Below are 9,610 nucleotides of genomic sequence, written 5' to 3'. Positions count from 1 at the left end.
CCTTGGAGAGGAAGCTGGCCACACTCATGGCCATTGTCATTACTTAAAAGAAGATAGGAGATCAGGTTGTCCAGGGCTGGGTGCTGGCACCCTGAACCCCAGGCTTGTGGTTGGGGACATCATTTAAATCTTGGGGGCTCTCTCTGGGTCACCTGGAGGTGTCCTTGTCTGCCTCCCAGATGGCAGTCAAATCTGATTTGTTTCTCAGCAGGGGAAAGGTGACCTCATCTGTGGTCAAGAGGTAGAGTTGCTAGCTGTTTGGGGTAAGGAGAAGATGAGACAGGGTTTTCAACGGAGTCAGGAGCAGGAAGTTTCCGCTTTGTCTGTTTTCTGTTCTCAGAAGGACAAAGGTCCTGAGCATTCGGGTTGGTGGCATGAGCGACCACGTCTGGTTTATAATGCTCTGGGGACCGAACCCATGGCCTTGTGTTCACTAGGTGAGCACTCTTCTTGTGATTTCTGAACAGAGCCCAGGTTGGTTTTCGTCTACATAAAGCTCCACACATGTAATGTTGAGCTAGACCCTCCATTTCTAGACTGTTCTGTGGAAGAATGACACACTTGTGCCTCTAGGGGTTCAAAGTTACAGAAGGTACGAAGCAGGCCGAGGTAAGAAAAATATTGGTTTTGAGCATCTGCTCTGTTCAAACCCAGCTGCATCTAGAAGAAGGTCAAGGAGCCACTGCGGAGCGTCTGCTGCGTGCCAGGCACCAGGCCACACCCCCTCTCTCCTCCCAATAAACCACAAGGACAAAACCAAAACACTTACTTAGCAGAGGAAAGAAAAAAATCAAGGTTCAGCAGTGTTACCTCAATGCACAGATGCAGTTTCAGACGCCAGTTATGGCTCTTACATGTTGCAGCTGTCACCTACGTGACAACAGGGTTCAGTGGACATTCTGAGACTCCAGGTCCAGACAGGACAAGGCAACAAAATGAAGACAATCACAGCTTGCCCCTGCAGAGGTGTCTGTACCACCTGCAGGCATTTTTCCTAGGTACACTAAGGGACCCAGAGTCCCTTACCCAGTCTCATACTCAGAGTCACTCAAGATGGAAGAGTAGAGACAGATAAGTGTAACAGGAAAATTCGGGTAGTAGCAGCTTATTAGAAAGAGTTTAAAAGAAAAAAATTTTTTTTTGAAAGGCTCACTATGTAGCCCTAGTTAGCCTGGAATTCAGTATGTAGATCAGACTGGCCTCAAACTCACGGAGATCCACCTGCCTCTGCCTCCTAAATTCTGGGATTAAAGGTGTACAACCACCATATCCAGCATGGAAAAAATTTTTTTTTTTAAATCATGCAGGCAAAATGCAAAGCATGTGTGCAGACTGTCCCCAGCCACCAGCTGGTGACTGCCAACTGACACTCCCCTGGTGGGGAGGGCCAGGCTGTGTGCCGGTCATGTGTCCAGCATAGCATAGCCCAGCACGGGCCTGGCCTGTGGAGGTCTGAATCTGGGGGCAGTGGCCCAGCGGCAGCCAGTCCCCTCACACGCCCCTGACCATCACCTCAGCGGAACCTGCCAGTTCAAAGCAGCTGCTTTCTCATGTCGTAGTAGCTCAGGCTGATTCATTAGGACGTTTCCTGCGGCCTTAAAAATGTAGAGCAATGCCGTGGTAAAGATCAAGGGTACAAGCTTATCACATTGGCACTCCGGAGGATCACAAGTTCAAGGCTCCTGGAACTATTCACAAGAAGGAGCTCGGCGAAGGCCAAAAGCTGTTCCTGGGTCCTCAGAAAACCTTGCTGATAGAAACAGCCTCGGCCAGGCTGAGTCACCTGGCTGGGTTCCTAAGCCACGCTGGGGGAAGCAAAGCCGGGAGCTGCCTTGGTCTGCACCACCATCACTCCTGGCCCGCTTCCTCAATTGGACCAGAAGACCGGCAATTGTATCCAATTGAACTAGCCTCTCTCAGAATCCGAGCTTGGGATTGGTCCTCCCCTGTGATGTCATCAGTGTCTGACTCCCAGCCTTTTTAAAGTGTCTTCACGTTTGTTAAAGGAGCCAAGGGGAGAAGAGGCTTGCTTTAGTACAGTTAAGTAGCCTCTAAGTTTTTTGTTTGCTGTGTCCTGGAATTCCTGGTGACCCTCCCTCCACCCTCCCAGAATTAGAATTACAGGCATGTACCACCACCAAGCCAAGGACTTTGAGCTGCAAGCCCTCTACCACATCTGTTTATTTGTTAATATTTATAAAAACAAATTATGATGGTGATGGTGATGATGGTGATGATGGTGATGATGGTGATGATGGTGATGATCCACCCCTGACTGCCCTGAAACTTGCTATGTAGACCCGGCTGGAACCAAGCCTTTGTACATGCTAGGCAAACACTCTCCCATGTATTTATTTATTTGACAGGACTTTACTGTGTAGCCCAGGCTGGCCTGGAACTTGCTTTTCAGGCTAGGCTGGGCCTAACTGACAGAGATCCTCCTGCCTCTGCCTCTAGAGTACTGGGATTAGAGATGGGGCCACCATACCCTGCCTACCCTTTACCACCTTTGAAGTTAACATTTGTCACACAGAACAGAACAAACACTACATTTGAGAGAATAATTCTCATTAGTCACTATTTCTTCAAAATTATTTGTTTTATTTTGTTTGACACAGGGTCTTGCATATCCCAGACTGGAACTTGCTGTATAGTGAAGGCTGATCTTGACCTCTTGATCCTCCTGCTCCCTCTGCCCAAGCACTGGATGACAGGTGTGCACCACCACACCCAGCCACAGCTTTATCTTTGGCTTTCTTTATTCAATTATTCAACTCTTGCCTACCCCACACCCTTTATCTTGAATTTTTTCTTTTACAAATGAGTAGATTCAACATTCTTGTCTTTTGAGGTAGATAGGAAGCTTTAGTCTGGGCCCTATCTATGTCACTTTTCTGGAGGAGGGGGTGGTTTGACACAGGAATTCCCGTGGTATCCCCAGTTGGCCTAGAACTCTCTACCCAGACTTACGTCAGAGCTGTGAAAGCCCTCCTGCCTCCATGTCCGGAGAACGTGTGTTGCTGGCGTGTTCGGGCAGGCCTGTCACAGAGCTACGCTGTGTTCCTTCATCACTCTTTACTGAGCCCTGTCTTGTCCTAGGCACTGTGAAGAGCCACGCAGGCAGCAGAGAACAAAGCAGAAGCTGCCTGCCCCTGCTTTCTAATGCAGCACCAACTTCTTTGTGAGAGCAGAGCCTGGCTATCCTTTCCCAAACTCCGCACTGCTCTCCGACTGAGAGCAGCGTCCCTTTTCAAGAGGCTCCTGCTGCAGCTGCAGTGCCTGGCATGCTGACCTGGCACCCACACTCTTGGGAGGAAGGGGTTGTTGGGGTACGAGGGTGCCGTGGTGCCAGATTCCTCTGGTATTCGGGAGGCCTTGGGAACATCTAAGCTGCTATTCCTGGGACTAAGGACAGGCAAGGACAGCCAGCTGGGGCTAAAGACACAGAACAAAGCACATAGCAAAACCAGGAAAGATGCGGTGAAGGGGACAGGGAACCTGCGGCTTAGTGTGTCTTGCATGGGGCTATGAGACTTTTCTCCAAAGCCTCTCCTAGCCAGGCCTGGCAGTCGTACATCAGTCCCCACTGAATCCTAACAGTGGCCCTTCCAGTAAGTGGCACATTTCAGAGTTCATGTTAAAAGAGGAAACTGAGGCCCAACATCTCCAAATAAGGCCACACTGTTAGTCGTAGTAACAGATCCTTATGTAACCTCATAGTTCTTGAAACTCAGAATCAACGTCTGGGAAAGGAGCCCATGAACGTGTGAGCCCCTCAAAGGGTGAGCTCTGCAGAGGCAGAGCCTGAGAGACAGCTACAGTCACTGTACTGCACCCCCGCCCCGCCCTGCCCCACCCCACCCCCTAAGCCTGGTGCAGAGCCTGCTATGTGGTACAGCCTCACTTGTGATTTGTAGTTTTGTATACTTGAACCAGGCCCTGGCACCCTGCATGCATAGGGGAGACTGAGGTAGGATTAAGACCTTGAAACCAGCCTGGAGAACCCATCTCAAATGAATAAGGGAGGGAGGGAGGAAAGGAGGGAGGGGGCAAAGGGGAGGGAAGGAAGAAGCCACTCATATAGGTGAGAACCACTTTACAGTATTAACCAGTAACATGTATTACTCTTGACAACAGATGCAGATGTTTTTGCCAGTACTTCTGACCCATGAAGTCAATTTGATGATAGTTCTTTCAGGGAGTGTTTTAGATGCAGGTTGAACATCTGGACTCTTTCAGGCAGTCTAAGGCTCAACCTTCGGTATAAAGGTGTTGACGCTAGGCTACTGAAGACCAGCAAGGAGCCTGAGCGGTTGGATCCAGAGCCAGGAGGGGGCCTGGGCTCAGCGCTGGTTTTCAGAACACCTTGCCTAAGCTCTGGTGTCCCTCCTGGGCCTCAGTTTGCTCCTGAGAAGACAGGACTCTCTGAAAGACCCCCTTCTCATCCTCTCTCCTCTCTGCCTCCTGCCTTCCTGCTGCAGTTCCAAAGCCTGTCTTTCATGGAATCCGCTCTCCTCTGGAGTGGGAATGCTGTCAAGGACAGGGACAGACAGATGACATTGTCTTGGGCCTGTGCATAATGGCTATTGAGCCAAATGTATTAGGACCTTAAAACACTGTGACATGTGCCCTACAGGGAAATCCTCATGTTTGCACCTAGCATGTATACACAGGGAACACTCTGCATGAATCTGAAGATGCACACATGCACACGCACACACGCATGCACATGAGAGCAACATGTGTCCACAAGCTCATCACACATGCACACGTACACACGCATGCAAATAGATGCTGTATTACTCCATCTTATAACCAGGCAGGTACTTGTTCTTGGTAGGTGCTGAACAGGCTTCTAGGCACTTGAGACACAGTAACTGGAGAGTGGAGATGAGGCGACAGGGAAGAAGGACCGTTAGCGAGGAGTTACCAAGGAATGAAGTTGCCCCCACTATGATCGGTACGCTTATGTGACCGACCGTCCTCAGACTCCTACTCCTCAGAGAACCACAGAGCCTCTACAGCTCCACAGAGCTCAGTCAAGGCCATGGGGACCCACAGGGAAGAAGCTATATGGGCTTGCCTTCCTGAGACACCCAGGCATGTGCCAGCAATCAGGACCTCACAAGCGTATATAGGCTGCTTCTGCAGGGTTACTATTCTTTACCCTTATTGTGAAATTCTGCCCCACTGCCACCCAGGTTTGGCTAGGTGAGGTCACTGGGCCAGGTCACTCACGCGGCATCCAGAAGTGTCTGTCTCTTACTTTACCAGCTGCTCAGGCTTTGCTGTAGACACAGCCATTCTGTCTTCTAGATAAGCTTGTATAAAGAAGGAACCATGGAGAAAAGTGAACGGAGATTTTGGGGTCTAAGGCTGACCTGAGATGTCTAGCACTACCAAGGCAAAAGGGTCTGGTCAGGGGAGGGATGCAGAAGACCATCATTACTGAGTCCAGGTACACCCTGCCCCACTGTGGTTTCAGACTGAAGCAACCTGCCTTCAAATCTCCTAAACCCACCCTTAACCTCAAACCCAGCATCCCTCCGCTGTCAAACGTGAATAGACTCCAGATTTTGTGGGGCCCAGTGCCTCACAGTAAGAACTAGCTCCCAGTGGGACCCCAGGCATATTTATGGGATTACAAGGAAGAATGTGTGGGGCCGGCGGGCCCAGCTCAAGGCAGGTCCCCGATAAACATTAAGTAAAACAAGCCTGGAGAAAGTCCAGAGAGACTAAGCCGGGCTCAAGGCATGCTGGGAATGACCTGGGGGAAATGCCTCAGCTGGAAGGACTTTCAAAGGTCATAAGCCAGGAGTAAAGCTGAGGTGGGAGTCACTAAACCACCTAAGGCTGCCTGGGACTGCTTCTTCAAAGGCAGCTTGGTCCCCCTGAAGGGGGTAGTGACCAGAGGTAAGGGGGCAGGACCAGCCCCAGTGAACCCTCTCACAGCAAGCCCTTTGTTGACTGAGCCATGACTTTCCAGAGTGGCCAGCCTCTGGCAGCCAGTGGGTACCATGAAGATGTTGCCAGCCTCCATCAGACCCAGGCGAACCCCATGCTGACTCCTGTTCACCCTCATCTGGCAGCTGGTATGGACCTGGCACCTGCACAAGGCTGGCCACAGGATTTTTGAAGGCCCTTGCTCAAAAATTATTAATGACCACACAGTTTGAGACAACAGGGTCAGAGGAGGCAGGAGCTGAGCACAGGATCTTTGGAGTGAGCCTGGGGTCCTGTGAGTCTGTGGTGCTGGGGGATCAGGGGAGGCGGCGGGGGGGCGGGGGGGTAGGAGCCTACCCTGCAGCTGGCTTCACACTGTGGCTGAGAAGAAAGCAAAGCCCCTCAAGGCCAGGACAAGCCCTTTTCTCTCTGCCTGTTTCGCTGGAGCATATCCAGCTCAGAGGTAGGGCACAGGGCCATGCTGTCTGGAGTCCCTGAAAGGCCTGTCCCGCCAGTTGCCTGGGGACACAAAACCGTTTCATAATTCTGTGACCGTAGCTGGATTGGGAAATAGATCCCCAACTCCAGACTTCCTGAGACCAAGAGGGCCCTTAGCTCCAATACCACCCACGGCTTTAAACCCTGGTTTTTGCTGCCTGTGTCACTCACACCTGGCTCCGGCTTCCCAGAAAGGCTGACCCAACTTACTGGCCACAGTCCTGCTGTCTGATCTTCTATCGCATCTGTCTCTGAGTTACCACCAGATTCGTGTTCATACACGTACAGTCTAGTCTGTCTCACTTCCAAGAATATGCACCCCAGGAGGGCCAAGTCCCAGTACAGGATGGTTCCCACCTGGCCTTCATAGCAAGAGAGCCTCTCCACATATGTACCCCTTGGGCCTTGGCTCCAGCTTAGCAGCCATGTCTGTGGTCTCAACCTGTCTTGCTTTTCAGTCCTATGCCAATGATCCCCACGGAGCCCAGCATAGACTAGGGGGGCAGTTTATTATCTAATGAACAAATAAACACAAATAATGAACAAGTAAACTGCCAGGCATGATGGCACAGCTCCTTCAGAGGCAGAAAGATTGCAAGTTCAAGGCCATCCAGGGCAACATAGACCTATTTTTTTTAAAAAGGGGGGAGGGGAAGGTTTTTATGGATGTGGCTCAGGTATTGCAAGGAGAGATGTCAACCCCGGGTACCTGACAAAGGGAGGAAGGAGGGAGGCACACCACTCCTGGCAGAAGGAGTCCCTCACCTTCACTTGACACCATCTTGACACTGCCCCACTCCCTCTGGACAGAACGCACCCATCCGGACAGTGGACCCTGGCCTCACAGTAAGCTCTCAGCACACTCAGATACCAACAAATAACAGCCATCCAGGAAATTTTAAGCTTTAACTAAGACATACATTTTAGGATAGGTGTGACCCAAATACCATGAGTGAGATATTGGTACGGCACAAGATGTATCTGAAATTCAGATTTAATCCCGTGTCCTGGATTTTCTCAGCAGCCCCCACACCCGAAAGCGGCCTCGAGTGCAGCCCATGTTCCTCCCAGAGCTCTTCCCTCTCCTACCAAGGGCCTGTCCATAGGCAAGCCATCAGTTTGTTGGCCTGAAAAATGGACATTACTGACAGCAGACTCCTCCCTCCCCAGGGGTGCCCTGAAGCTTTCAGTGAGCAAGAATTGCTGTGTCAGGCTCCTGACCCCAACACTCTCTCTCTCTCTCTCTCTCTCTCTCTCTCTCTCTCTCTCTCTCTCTTCTGAACTCCCTGAGGCCCGTTATGACCTAGCCATCAGCTGTCCCATTTTGCAGAGGAGGAAACCAAACTAAGGTGAAACCACTTGACTGAGATCACACAATCATGCTCACTGTGCTTGATGCCCTGCAGGTAGGCCAGACACCATGACAATATCCAATCTCATCTTTTAAAAGAGATTTAATTTATGTATGTGAGCACACTGTTGCTGTCTTCAGACACACCAGAAGAGGGCATCAGATCCCATTACAGATGGTTGTGAGCCACCATGTGGTTGCTGGGAATTGAACTCAGGACCTCTAGAAGAGCAATCAGTGCTCTTAACCACTGAGCCATCTCTCTAGCCCTCCAGTCTCATTTTTACTGTGATGGGTGTAAGGTCACACTGTAGCACCCAGTACATGGTGGTCATAAGCTGTCACCTCAGACAGGTCAATGGGAGGTCAAGGCAATGGGAGGGTTGGTTGTTTCCCAACTCATTGAATTTACTGGTTAGTTCTGTCTGCTACCATTTAACCTCCTCTGCTGTGTAGAAGCTACCTCATGGGCCAGAGAGATGGCTCAGTAGTTAAGAGCAGGAATCGCTCTTCCAGAACACCAGAGCTCGGTTTCCAGCACCCACATCAAACTGCTTACAACCACCTGCAAGTCCAGCTGCAGAAGATCTGACGCCCCCTGCTGGCCTCCCCAGGTACCCCACACACACTTAGCATTACACATAAAAAGCCAGAGATTCTCAGCAGGTGAAGGAATTGGCTGTCAATCAAACCTGAGGCCCTCAGTTCAGTTGCAGGGGACCCACATGGCTAGAGAATCAACTTTTGCAAGCCAGTTTTTGACCTACACTCACGTACATGTGATCTAAATGAAAAATAAATAAACAAACAAACGTGAAAGGAAAGAACAGGGCTGTTCCTAGGTAGGAGATCCTTTATTAGAGATATGTGGGAAGCATAGCTGAAGGGAGACACTTTAGGGAGAGTCCAGAATGGTCATGACCTTGAATCATTAGGGAGAGGGGGAAAGGGAAGGGAAGAGGGGAACCAAATAGAGCAGCCAGGAGGTCAAAGGTTCAAAAGGAGGGCAGGGCAGGTAACTAAACTGTATATGCATTATATAGGGAAAAGCCTCTGGGGGAAGGGCTGGAGAGTTCAGGGTAGAGGGCAGGGGTATTGTCCACCATACTCTGTAATGGGTAGGGACTGAGGGATGCTGGGAGAATTTTGAAATGTTAAACAGGCACCTCAGCCTCTTGTCCCGAGTTTGAAACACACGCACATACATGCACCCGCACATGCACATGTAAAGACTAAATTAAAAGCTGTCTTATTTCCAATATAACCAACGGTCAAGATGTTTCCCATGGATGGACTAGCCAGATCTCCTGCAAGACCTCTGAAAGACAAGAGCTACACCACTGAATTCCTTTGCCAAGGTCCCAGGCTCTCTCGGAGTTTGTTGATGGAACGAATTACCGGAAGGAGAGTGAAGCCAGAGCGATCTCCATTGGCCCCGTGGGGGAAAAAATGTTTTGTAAATATTTTTCTATAAAGGTAGCCTGCTAGGGGTCAATATTCCACAACACCTCCCTCAAACTGAACACACACACCTTGTAGGAACTTTTATACAAAGGAATTCAAATCTTTAAATCCATCCAACTTACAAAAAATGTTTTGGTAAATCTCCCCCACCTTTTGTTTTGGCAAAGCCTCCCTCTGACCTCCTTCCCAGAACTGTACAGCCCTGGCGCAGCTGAACCCGCTTCCTCTCCTTTGCCAAGATTCTTTTAAAACTAGCCAATCTTGAAAGGCTGTGAGGCTGGGCGCCCACCCATGGGGGAAAGACACAGTTGCCACCTGTGTTAAAATAAGAACAAATGAATCCCCGGCCCTAGT

At 50.2% G+C, this 9,610-nt stretch overlaps 1 long non-coding RNA gene across 1 annotated transcript; it reads left to right on the top strand.

Annotated features, from left to right (window-relative positions):
* The first annotated feature begins 6,350 nt into the window (after positions 1 to 6,350).
* LOC143441222 (uncharacterized) lies at positions 6,351 to 8,447 on the top strand. The gene is made up of 3 exons (XR_013108450.1): positions 6,351 to 6,406; positions 7,772 to 7,847; positions 8,249 to 8,447. It is a non-coding gene; the product is annotated as an uncharacterized LOC143441222 (long non-coding RNA).
* The last annotated feature ends 1,163 nt before the right edge of the window (positions 8,448 to 9,610 follow it).

The sequence above is a fragment of the Arvicanthis niloticus genome, chromosome 2 (genome assembly GCF_011762505.2).
Source record: "Arvicanthis niloticus isolate mArvNil1 chromosome 2, mArvNil1.pat.X, whole genome shotgun sequence".
In the NCBI taxonomy this organism is placed as follows: domain Eukaryota; kingdom Metazoa; phylum Chordata; class Mammalia; order Rodentia; family Muridae; genus Arvicanthis; species Arvicanthis niloticus.
Note: the sequence above shows the minus strand (reverse complement) of the source record. Positions and strands in the feature narration are given on the sequence as shown.